At 38.8% G+C, this 12,478-nt stretch overlaps 1 protein-coding gene across 2 annotated transcripts in view; it reads right to left on the bottom strand.

Moving 5' to 3' along the window:
* The window catches only part of LOC137656834 (peptidylprolyl isomerase domain and WD repeat-containing protein 1-like), a 387,155-nt gene that overhangs the window by 55,310 nt on the left and 319,367 nt on the right, over positions 1-12,478 (bottom strand). Inside the window, exon 1 of one of the 2 annotated variants that reach the window (XM_068391159.1) lies at positions 4,680-4,816. The exons of the other annotated variant lie outside the window; for it this stretch is intronic. The gene's annotated coding sequence lies outside the window, so the exon portion shown is untranslated. Of the gene's footprint in view, positions 1-4,679; positions 4,817-12,478 lie in introns of those variants that run through there. 2 annotated transcript variants of the gene reach the window in all.

The following is a 12,478-nucleotide window of genomic DNA, read 5'->3' as shown; positions in this document are numbered from 1 at the left end:
CTAAAAAGGGAGAAAGGAGTGGGTTAATTACAAAAATAATGAGTAAGCACACTGATAGAGCAACATTATGTAATGATTGAATAATATTTTCATGCATATAAACACTTAAATAAGACTGAATAAATGAAGAATCATTATCTAAAGAAATAATGTTGAGAGAGAGAGAGAGAGAGAGAGAGAGAGAGAGAGAGAGAGAGAGAGAGAGAGAGAGAGAGAGAGAGAGAGAGAGAGAGAGAGACTATTCCCCTAACAAAAAAATTAAGTTACTGATGTCCCTTTTCAAAATAGCAGCAGCTGAGTTTTACTGTTAAGTTCTGCACAAAGAAAAACTATTTCCAAGTTATTACTTTGGAATTTTTCAAAGAATCAAAGTAAACTCATATTTTTATATCATTTTGAAAAAAATAAGAATGAAAAAATAGTGGTAAATTTCTGTTGAGTTTACCTTAGGGAGGAAAGAAAATGTGTAGCAATTTGATGAGGATACTAAAGATATAATATCAAATTTTCAAAGTAATCTATATATTTACTAACAATACAAATCAGTCCTTTACTTGGGGCATGACTTCAGCAGAGCTGTAACAGCAATTACAATTTAATAAGGTAGTTATAACTACCAGTGGGTGATTACCTGTCAGACAGCAAAACTGACCTTTTGGCCTGGGACTTGGAGGATGGTTGAGTAAAGGTGTACTTTAAAGGACTCATATTTGAACAATTAAGAAAAACATTATTTCTAAAATTTCTGATTTGTTCCCAAACAAATACAAACCATTGTCCTTTAATAGGAGAATCATCCTTAGGAGGGAGGGAGTCCCTAGGAACCAATTTACTGGTATGGTCAACTTTAGTCCCATACCGGAGCATAAGTGATGACTTCTGCTAACCTCCTACCAGACTGTGCACAGGGATTCCACAGGCTTTAGTCTTGGCTCATACCAAGAATAAATTATATTTGGTCCCAAGAGAACTATATTCACGTATGAGGTATGATGTACAAATGTATTAGTAGCTATAAGAAATTAATTTGAGCTCATTCTATGCATCCTTCTCCTTGTCTGGGAGGATGTGGGGAGATATTTCTAAAAGGATCCTGCTATAAAGAAAGGCATAGCATGGCCAGCCTTCACATCTAGATATCTCTGATACCTAGACACATGAACAGGTGACTAAATGTGATGCTGTAGCAAAGCATGCCAATGAGGGAATAAACCGAGCACTAAAAGCGGGTGTTCACGAGAGGTACTGGTGAAACCTTGACTTGCACGAACTGACGCATGCATGTCCCCCACTGTGTCATGCACAGTTATCTTGTGAGCCTGGGCTATGTGTGCTGAAGCACGAACACTCACAAGGGCTCTTCGCAGAGGATTCGCAAATAACCTGTACTATGCTTCCGTTTTGGAGGGAAAGAGTGTGCTCTAATGGTGATGAGCAAGGTATGGTTAATTTGGTAGAAAAAGTTTCCTACTGCTGCAAAACATAACCTAACCAAACAGATGCAACTCTCAAAGTAGCAGACTCCCAAGGAGCAAGCCCAGGAGGCTGTACACTCACAAGACTCATGATGCAGGGGAGGGGGGGAACACCTCTGGGGAATTGTCAGACATAACCCACAAGTGGTTAGGAACAGCCCAGCATTGCAGAGCTAGTACAAGGTGATAAGGAATCCCACACCCGATAGTGAGCTACTCAGGGGTTGGACTGTTTTCACTAGAGAGTGTTCGCTGAAGACCCCTAAAGGGACAGCAGGCTCGTAAAGGCGAGGTTCGCCAGGAACCTCGGGCTAAGCAGATTCAGCATGCATATTCACCACAGGGGATACATGCTAGGATGGAACTTGAAAGAGAACCAACCTGAAGACCCTCAGAAGGGAGAACTGTAGAGTACGTTTCCGCTAAGACACGAAACTGACTGGAAAGGACTCCCCTCCAGCAACTCGGAGCGTAGAAAAGGGCCAAGAATAACCCCTGCAGAGGCAAGAGGCAGCTGTGCACTCCTTATGTGCCTCTAGAGCCGTTAATTAGTGGGAGGAAACCCAACTGCGCAAAGGAAGACCACAACTGATGCAAAGTGTCATAAGAGCTAGAGTCCCTTTGAAGAGAATCTGCTCCTGATTCACTAGGGGGAAGCGATGGGGTCTTCATGCCCAGAGGGTTGTCCGGGGATTAAATGGACATTGTTCTCGTCTGATTGGCCTCCATAGGAAGCCGAACGGGAAGAGGCAGATTGGAGAGTACAAACCGTAGGAGGAAGAGGGTGGGACTTCTTCGACTTCGAGGATAAAGCCAAAGGTGAAGAATCCCTCTTGTACTTTCTTTTTCCTACGTCTATTGTACAGCTCCCACTGGGAAGATAGCCATCCCGGACGCTAGGAGAACCTTCTGTGCAGGAGTGTTGTCTGCATGCAGGACAAAGTGGGCGAGGATCTGTCTATGTAGCCGATGTAAAGGTACCACAAGAGACCCGATATGCCGGGGCAAACCTGCAAGGTTACAGTTCCTCAAGAACACACACACCTGAAAAGGTAAGGTTAATACAGCCACTGAAATTAGGTAAGGTAATTGGGAGAGAGTGATATGAATGTTTGACTCAACCTTAGTCAAATTAAAAGTGAGTAGTAGTTACAGGATGGTGTGAGCAGGAGGTTGGTATAACCCTTGCGTGAAATTTTTTATGGCTAGGCCAGCTCAATGCTGAATTATATCTCCTAGGTAAAGAATGAAAGCCTGTGTTTGTGAAGGACAAAATAAAGGTCAAAAGGTTAAAGGTGTCTAGTTTCAGTTCCAGTTTCATCAGAATAGATGCTCCACAGAACGCCAGCCAGGCAAGTCCAACCCCATGCTATGGTGCCCAACTGTACAGTTACTCTTTCCTAATAGTAATAGTGCACACATATATACCTAAAAAGAATTGTTCAAAACTCTGAAAATAAGAAATTCTTACTTTTAAGTTCAGAATAAAGATGTCCTAAATTAAAAATTCACCAATATGTCATGGGACTCAAGAAAAAAATATTTCAGAGGCAATCAGTATTCAATACTCAACCGAAAGCACAAGAACCTAACCTAACTTAATGACTGCCTTCTTACATGGTCAAACCTCCAATACCACCCATAATCCTATCCACTTTACAGTTCGGTAAACTTATACCATAACTATAATAAAACCTACAGTTCTGAGATATCTATTAACTCCAAGAACTGCAGACTGCTCCCAAAATATCCTACATATATATTGTTATTATAATTGTTATTATTATTATTATTACTAGCCAAGCTACAACCCTAGTTGGAAAAGCAAGATGCTATAAGCCCAAGGGCTCCAACAGGGAAAAATAGCCCAGTGAGGAAAGGAAATAAGGAAATAAATAAATGATGAGAATAAATTAACAATATATCATTCTAAAAACAGTAACAGCGTCAAAACAGATATGTCCTATATAAACTATTAACAACGTCAATCACAGATACAGTATGTCATATATAAAGTCCTTCAGTTCTAGCCTAGCCATAAGAATCGGGAATGCGTAGCCTACCGTAGACAAAATCGAATGTCTAACATAATCTAGGTATGTAGATAGGTTTCCTAACTTATGGTAAGCTAGCTTAGCTCTGGGTCCCATAAAGTACACTAAAAACAGCTACCAGTTTTATTATAGCTACGGACAGAAAACGCTTTTCTACTCAAAAAACAAGTGTCTCCTATTGAAAAATTTCCATTTTCTTTGGAAATGACACTTATTTTCACTGCAAATAAAAACTCATTTATCTAAGAAATAATAATCAATAGAGTTAGCGTGCATAGCTCAGCATTTACCACTTGCCAGTACTGTACATTGGAGCTTGATGCCTTTCGGGGCCTTTGTATATCAGCGGCCAGTTCCTCCCACGTATATACAAAGCTAGACACCAACTAACTTGAACTTCCCCTACCTAACCTAACCTACTAGCTGTGTAGTTACTTACTTGCCCTACGCAAGGGGGGGGGGGGGTTGTTAGAAACACAGGCAAACCCCACATACACAACCATATTCTTTGCCTGCTGTCATCATAGATACAAGTGGCCGCTATCATACATACACCCTTTTCCTTCTTTTTTCGTGTGCACATAAGAGGCAAAAACCATCAGCTTTCTTAGACAGTCTAACCAGTGGTTTCATTGTAGTGTATTACATGGCAATGTAACCTAGGATTCCAACTACTTTTTCTTATAGGAAAAATTACGCTCCCTTCGAAAATAACACCCGTTCCCGTCGCAAATGAATAGTTTCAGAAATATATATACATCTATATCCTCCGATAATGGGGGACCCCCTTTGGGAACTCGGGGTTTTGGGTGGGGAAAACATACTGGGGAACCGATATATAACCGTAAATCAGTCCTTCTCTTCTGAAATCACACCATGTAATACAATACAAAATTACCACAAGTTTTTGGTTTATTTGCTGTTGAAAAGAGGGTCAAATTCTGTGAAAGCACATTATTTACTACATGAAAAACTTTTTCTTTCTGGTCAAAATTTTGTTCCGTCCGCAACTATAATTTTACCAAGTTACCAACGAATGATAAGAGATTACAGTATGATAACCTAATTTAGACTGGCAGGCTATCCTTTAAATTACAAATATTCAACGTTCAGAAAGACTTCACTTGGCTCTTTCATAAATTATACTTACCAATAAGTAAATATATAACAATATTTGGCAGCAATCTTTTTATATTGAAAGAAATATTGTGACGGCGACACAAATATCTGCGTAAATCTAGGCCTAGTGTTTTTGTTTATGCGGTGGATGAGCTTCTTCTTCTTCTATCTTCTTGTAGAATTACCTTAATTCTTCTCGTCTTTTTTTCTTTTTGTGAAAGCTTACTTCAACATAATAGCATCATAGAAAGAGCACTAAATTACACCTGTAATATACATTAATTATGAATTTATATATATTTCATTAATCTAGGGTGTTATGTTTCATGATAAACAGGGAATGAAATAATGTTTATAATTGACTACATAGATATCAGTTCATGCAAAGAATGTAGGCCTAATAAGTTATTGTTCCCAATATAATACAAATAAATGCCTACAGTACGTTACTCTTAGACAATGTTCACTAACTCTTGCATCTCACTATTTTGTTGATGGAAACGATGGTCTATAATCACAGAATACATTTCTACTACTATAGGTCTAAATCTTGCTTGACCTTTTATTTTGTGAATTCTACGAAGTTCATCTGTTAATTACATACACATGGCTCTTATATTATTATCATTACAAATAAAGCTACAATTCTAGCTACAAAAGCATAACGCTGCAAACCAAAAAGGACCCAATAGGAAATAAGCACAGTAAGAAAAAAGTAACAGATTGGTAACTAATAAATCTTGAAAACTTAATAAAAAATAACCAGGTATGAAGAATGGCAACGTAAAACGAACAAGACAAACAGTAACAGACAATCTTTGAAACGAAACTTAGATCAACTATATTTTAGGAAGACCATTTCGCAATTTGGTCACAGCAGGAACAAAACTCCTACACAATTTCGTGAGATTGAGTCTCGCATGAGGAGAGGAAATACGATTAGAATTAACAGGAAATGCATTAGGCCTACTAATGAAGGGGGGGGGGGGTAAGGATTTTAAAGGCCACTCATGAATGGCAGAGGCAAGGGAAAGTGAAATTTCCCTATAAAGCAGGACAATGCCCAAGAGACTGACCATTTATACATATGATTAGCAACCAAGCCCCCTTTTCCCTCAAGCTAGGACCATGGAGGGCCAGGAAATGGCTGCTGATGACTCAGCAGGTAGACCTATAGGCCCTACCAAAACCCCATTCTTAGCTCACAAGGATGATGAGGTTGCAGCGATCAAAAGAACTAACGAGTTTGAGCGGAACTCGAACCCCAGTCTGGCGATCAACAGTCAGGGACGTTAACACATAGGCCACCACAACCAGAAAAGATCTAAATACTGTGGATGATCAGATTTAGGAAAGCCTTTAGCCTACTCAATGAACAACAGACTAAAAGAGAGACAGTACCAGAAAGTTGACTCAAGATTAGGAGCAATAAATGTCATAAAACTCTAAGCTTTTGTCCAACAACTGAAGATGGGAATCAGCTGCAGATGACTAAATAAGAACAGTACTTAAGGATCGGTTTTAGTAAAACTGCACACGCGTAAGGCATAAAATAACATATATAACTCATGAAGTTGTGAAAGTTAGGGTTTCTATATTTATTAAGCTAAAATTAAGACATAACTAATTCGAAAGATGAGTTGAATTTCTTCTAGAACAAGAATAAAGATTACTTTTTATGAAGGATGAATATTAATACTTGAGATTAAAGATTGTAATGTATCCATAAAGTTAAGAAACCCAGGAGGCTACAAATTTCATGTAATGAATTATTATCATCATCACCATCATTATTATTATTATTATTATTATTATTATTATTATCATTATTATTATTATTATTATTATTATTATTACTACTACTAATACTACTACTACTACTATTACTACTAGGTAAACTACAACCCTAGTTGGAAAAGCTGGATGCTATAAGCCCAAGGGCTCCAACAGGGGAAAAATAGCCAAACGGAGAAAGGAAAAAAGAAAATATACTATATGAGAAGTAGTGAACAATCAAAATGAAATATCTTAAGAACAGTAACAACCTTAAAACAGATATTTCATATATCTATCTATCTATATACCAAGGCACTTCCCCCAATTTTGGGGGGTAGCCGACACCAACAATGAAACAAAACAAAAAGGGGACCTCTACTCTCTATGTTCCTTCAGCCTAATCAGGGACCCAACCGAGTTCAGCTGGTACTGCTAGGGTGCCACAGCCCAACCTCCCACATTTCCACCACAGATGAAGCTTCATAATGCTGACTCCCCTACTGCTGCTACCTCCGCGGTCATCTAAGGCCCCGGAGGAAGCAGCAGGGCCTACTGGAACTGCGTCACAATCGCTCGCCATTCATTCCTATTTCTAGCACGCTCTCTTGCCTCTCTCACATCTATCCTCCTATCACCCAGAGCTTTCTTCACACCATCCATCCACCCAAACCTTGGCCTTCCTCTTGTACTTCTCCCATCAACTCTTGCATTCATCACCTTCTTTAGCAGACAACCATTTTCCATTCTCTCAACATGGCCAAACCACCTCAACACATTCATATCCACTCTAGCCGCTAACTCATTTCTTACACCCGTTCTCTCCCTCACCACTTCGTTCCTAACCCTATCTACTCGAGATACACCAGCCATACTCCTCAGACACTTCATCTCAAACACATTCAATTTCTGTCTCTCCATCACTTTCATTCCCCACGACTCCGATCCATACATCACAGTTGGTACAATCACTTTCTCATATAGAACTCTCTTTACATTCATGCCCAACCCTCTATTTTTTACTACTCCCTTAACTGCCCCCAACACTTTGCAACCTTCATTCACTCTCTGACGTACATCTGCTTCCACTCCACCATTTGCTGCAACAACAGACCCCAAGTACTTAAACTGATCCACCTCCTCAAGTAACTCTCCATTCAACATGACATTCAACCTTGCACCACCTTCCCTTCTCGTACATCTCATAACCTTACTCTTACCCACATTAACTCTCAACTTCCTTCTCTCACACACCCTTCCAAATTCTGTCACTAGTCGGTCAAGCTTCTCTTCTGTGTCTGCTACCAGTACAGTATCATCCGCAAACAACAACTGATTTACCTCCCATTCATGGTCATTCTCGCCTACCAGTTTTAATCCTCGTCCAAGCACTCGAGCATTCACCTCTCTCACCACTCCATCAACATACAAGTTAAACAACCACGGCGACATCACACATCCCTGTCTCAGCCCCACTCTCACCGGAAACCAATCACTCACTTCATTTCCTATTCTAACACATGCTTTACTACCTTTGTATAAACTTTTCACTGCTTGCAACAACCTTCCACCAACTCCATATAACCTCATCACATCCCACATTGCTTCCCTATCAACTCTATCATATGCTTTCTCCAGATCCATAAACGCAACATACACCTCCTTACCTTTTGCTAAATATTTCTCGCATATCTGCCTAACTGTAAAAATCTGATTCATACAACCCCTACCTCTTCTAAAACCACCCTGTACTTCCAAGATTGCATTCTCTGTTTTATCCTTAATCCTATTAATCAGTACTCTACCATACACTTTTCCAACTACACTCAACAAACTAATACCTCTTGAATTACAACACTCATGCACATCTCCCTTACCCTTATATAGTGGTACAATACATGCACAAACCCAATCTACTGGTACCATTGACAACACAAAACACATATTAAACAATCTCACCAACCATTCAAGTACAGTCACACCCCCTTCCTTCAACATCTCAGCTTTCACACCGTCCATACCAGATGCTTTTCCTACTCTCGTTTCATCTAGTGCTCTCCTCACTTCCTCTATTGTTATCTCTCTCTCATTCTCACCTCCCATCACTGGCACCTCAACACCTGGAACAGCAATTATATCTGCCTCCCTATTATCCTCAACATTCAGCAAACTTTCAAAATATTCCGCCCACCTTTTCCTTGCCTCCTCTCCTTTTAACAACCTTCCATTTCCATCTTTCACTGTCTCTTCAATTCTTGCGCCAGCCTTCCTTACTCTCTTCACTTCTTTCCAAAACTTCTTCTTATTCTCTTCATATGACTGACCCAATCCCTGACCCCACCTCAGGTCAGCTGCCCTCTTTGCCTCACGTACCTTGCGCTTTACTTCCACCTTTTTCTCTCTATATTTTTCATACTTCTCTATACTATTACTCTGCAGCCATTCTTCAAAAGCCCTCTTTTTCTCTTCCACTTTCACCTTCACTCCTTCATTCCACCATTCACTGCCCTTCCTCATGCTGCCTCCAACAACCTTCTTGCCACATACATCACTTGCAATCCCAACAAAATTTTCTTTTACTAACTTCCATTCCTCCTCTAAATTACCAGTTTCTCTTACTCTCACCTCATCATATGCCATTTTCAACCTTTCCTGATATTTACTTTTTACCCCCGGTTTTATTAGCTCTTCAATCCTCACTACCTCCCTTTTACATCCACCTACTCTATTCCCCCACTCTTTTGCTACAACTAATTTTCCTTCCACCAAAAAATGATCAGACATACCGTTAGCCATACCCCTAAACACGTGCACGTCTTTCAATCTTCCAAACATTCTTTTAGTCACCAACACATAATCCATTAATGCCCTTTCTACTACTCTTCCATTTGCCACTCTTACCCACGTATACTTATTCTTATCTTTCTTTTTAAAGAAGCTAGCACCTATTACCATCTCTTGTTCAACACACATGTCTACCAGTCTCTCACCACTCTCATTTTCACCTGGTACGCCATACTTTCCAATGACACCTTCTACCTCTCCAGCGCCCACTCTAGCATTTAAGTCACCCATAACAACCACATAATTCCTTCTACCCAGTCCTTCTACACACCTAGTTAAATCATTCCAGAACTCATTCCGATCTTCTTCACTTTTCTCACTACCTGGCCCATACGCACTGACAAACGCCCAACATTCCCTACCCAACCTAACCCTTACCCACATTAACCTAGATGATATCTCCTTCCATTCCACTACTTTACCTGTCATCCATTCACTCAGCAATAACGCCACACCCTCTCTCGCTCTTCCCCTTTCAATCCCAGACACTCTACCAGACATTTCACCAAACATCACTTCACCCTTTCCTTTCATCTTTGTCTCACACAAGGCCAATACATCCATCCTTCTACTTCTAAACATACTTCCAATCTCACATCTTTTACTCTCTATCGTACTACATCCACGCACATTTAAACACCCCAAAACTAGAGTGCGGGGAGCAGTCACTCTCCCCCCAGCTCCATCTCCTTGTCGATGTCTCGCAGGAATTTTTTACAGGAGAGGGGGTTCCCAGCCCCCTCGTCCCGTCCCTTTTAGTCGCCTCTTACGACACGCAGGGATAACGTTGGCGCTATTCTAATTTTTATATGCCCCCGCGGCCACAGGGGGCATATATAAACTATAAAAAAGATACTCATGTCATACTATTCAACATAAAAACATTTGGTACAATTTTGAACTTTTGATGTTTACTCAAGTTTTGGTTAGTGTGACTAAAAATACTACTTAAAACACACACACACACATGGGGGGGGGGGGGGTGACACCAATTCAGCCTTACTATTTCCAAAAAGGTCTGAGGGGGTTACTAACCTTATGGCCAAATATTATTATTATTATTATTATTATTATTATCAAATGCTAAGCTACAACCCTAGTTGGAAAAGCAGGATGCTATAAGCCCAGGGGCTCCAACAGGGAAAATAAAATATTTCAAGAACAGTAACATTAAAATAAATATTGCCTATATAAACTATGAAAACTTTAACAAAACAAAAGGAAGAGAAATAAGATAGAACAGAGTGCTCGAGAGTACTCTCAAGCAAGAGAACTCTAACCCAAGACTGTGAAAGACCATGGTACAGAGGCTATGGCACTACCCAAGACTAGAGAACAATGGTTTGATTTTGGAGTGTCCTTCTCCTAGAAGAGCTCTTCTAACCTTATCAATTTGCACACAGTAGTTTCTGTCAGTCAAGTACATGTCCAGTAGACCTTTAGGTATTAAAAGCTTCATCTTCAATACCGATGGCTAGAGGTATATCTTATTATTAATAAACTGAAACAAAGAATAAGGCTTCTAGCAAGAAGGATGTGGGGGAGAGCAAACAAAGAGAATAAAGATGATAAATGGATTACAGTTAAAGACATGTGGGTTAAAGAAAAGTCCAGGGCACATCATAATCACCAGAGAGCATTTGTGATTATAATCGGATAGGAAAATGTAATAAAAACGTGTGGTGATGAAGAAATGACAAGATTAGTGAATGAAAAAGAGATTACTTGACGAGAAAATACAAGACAGATGGGCCATTATTTTATTAAAAGAAAGCGAGAGAGAAAAGAAGACATTTGATTAAAAACCAGAGAAATTATGAAAGGAATTTAGGAATATGAGAATTTGTTCTGCAATGAAGTAAATCTAGAGAAAAGTTTATCAGCAAATATATCTCAGAACTAAAGATGCAAAAAAAGAAAAAAAAGGAGATTATTTCATAGAAGAGCACTCCTGGGTAGATGGGGTCAGTTATTTGAAGATATGGTGAATGCGGAAAATAAAAGAGGGACAAGATATATAATGTGAGACTGCAAAGGGATTAGAGTAAGTTTGAGAATGATTGTGACCATAACCATAGAGGACATAAGGAGTGTAATTGAGAGGTCGAAGAATGAAAAGACAAAAAGAGTAGACGGGAATACAAGTGGGCTAAAGTGTGATTCAGTAGCTGACCTGGGTGTGTAGGGTATGTCTGGAAGAGGAAAATGTTCCAAAGGAATGGTTAAGAATGAATTATTCCTTTCTATAAAGGTAAATGAGATAGAAACTTTAAATAATATAGCTACATAATATTTTCTAGTACACTATGGAAGGTTCCTAGTATGATTATGAGCATGATGTACAAGAGAAGATAGTTTAATTGATTGATTGGGAATTATACGTCAGCACAAATGCCTGGGGCAGTAATGCTGGTGGCAAGAGAAGAACAGTGTAGGAGGATGTGCAGATAACATGATTATTATGAACCAATGATATGAAAAGCATGGAAGTGAGGGGTGGAACTTCAAAAATTCAAACGTGCAGCAAATGTTTTTTTTATATTGAACCGGCTAGCATGAGTCTCTTTTTACAGTTTATATATGAAAGATCTGTTTTGATGTTGTTACAGTTCTTACAATATTTTATTTTAATTGTTCACTATTTTTAATATAGTTTATTTCCTTTCCTCACTGGGATATTTTTCCTTGTTGGAGCCCTTGGGCTTATAGCATCCTGCGTTTCCAACTTGGATTGTAGCTTAGCAAGTAATAATAATAATAATAATAATAATAATAATAATAATAATAATAAATGTGAGAGTTTGCAGTGTAATTGAGATAAAGGCAACGTAGAAGGTGCTGAGGCTGTGTGGTATAGATAATAAGTTATTGAGAGTGATCAAATGTTTTTATAATGAAAGTGAAGAATGAATTAAAGAGTGAATATTGTGATGTAAAATTGAACTCCGTAGGTGTTTATTATTATTATTATTATTATTATTATTATTATTATTATTATTATTATTATTATTATTATTATTATTACTTGCTAAGATACAACCCTAGTTGGAAAAGCAGGATGCTGTAAGCCCAAGGGCTCTAACAGGGAAAATAGCCCAGTGAGGAAAGGAAACAAGGAAAAGTAAAATATTTGAAGAACAGTAATAACATTAAAATAAATATTTCCTATTTAAACTATAAAAAACTTAACAAAACAAGAGGAAAAGAAATTAG

This window comes from Palaemon carinicauda, chromosome 17, assembly GCF_036898095.1.
Source record: "Palaemon carinicauda isolate YSFRI2023 chromosome 17, ASM3689809v2, whole genome shotgun sequence".
Classification (NCBI taxonomy): Eukaryota; Metazoa; Arthropoda; class Malacostraca; order Decapoda; family Palaemonidae; genus Palaemon; species Palaemon carinicauda.
The sequence above is the reverse complement of the archived record's forward strand: the minus strand, read 5'-3'. Positions and strand labels throughout refer to the sequence as shown.